Source organism: Arachis ipaensis, chromosome B04 (assembly GCF_000816755.2).
Source record: "Arachis ipaensis cultivar K30076 chromosome B04, Araip1.1, whole genome shotgun sequence".
Lineage (NCBI taxonomy): Eukaryota > Viridiplantae > Streptophyta > Magnoliopsida > Fabales > Fabaceae > Arachis > Arachis ipaensis.
The window spans coordinates 89040590-89041025 of NC_029788.2; positions in this window are offsets into that span (position 1 = coordinate 89040590).

Consider the following 436-nt stretch of genomic DNA (forward strand, 5'->3'; position numbering starts at 1 on the left):
TATTGTCATTATTAACAAAATAAGATTTTTCATTCTTAAAATTTAGTAATTTTATGTCAAGTGAATTTTTCTAAAATTTTTTTATTGTGAATTATCATATTTTTTTGAAAAATAAAAAAAATTTAGACATAAAATTTTTTCTTAAATTTTTTTGTACACTTTCAAAATATTTATTTAAATATTACCATAAAAATTCAGATTAAATGGATGAGTTTTTTGCTAAATACAAAATTTTTTTGTCACTTACAAAAAATATAATAATTATTAGTTAATTTTGCCGTATTTTCAAATTATTGAAGGGTTGTTTTATCGATAACATCTTTTAGAGACCTTTTTGTTGGCGGCTGAGTCTTTCGGGTTCCAAATTGGTAGTTAACCCTTATTTGAACACATACTTTTCACCCTTTAGTTTCGTCGACACTAGTTTTATGAGCTT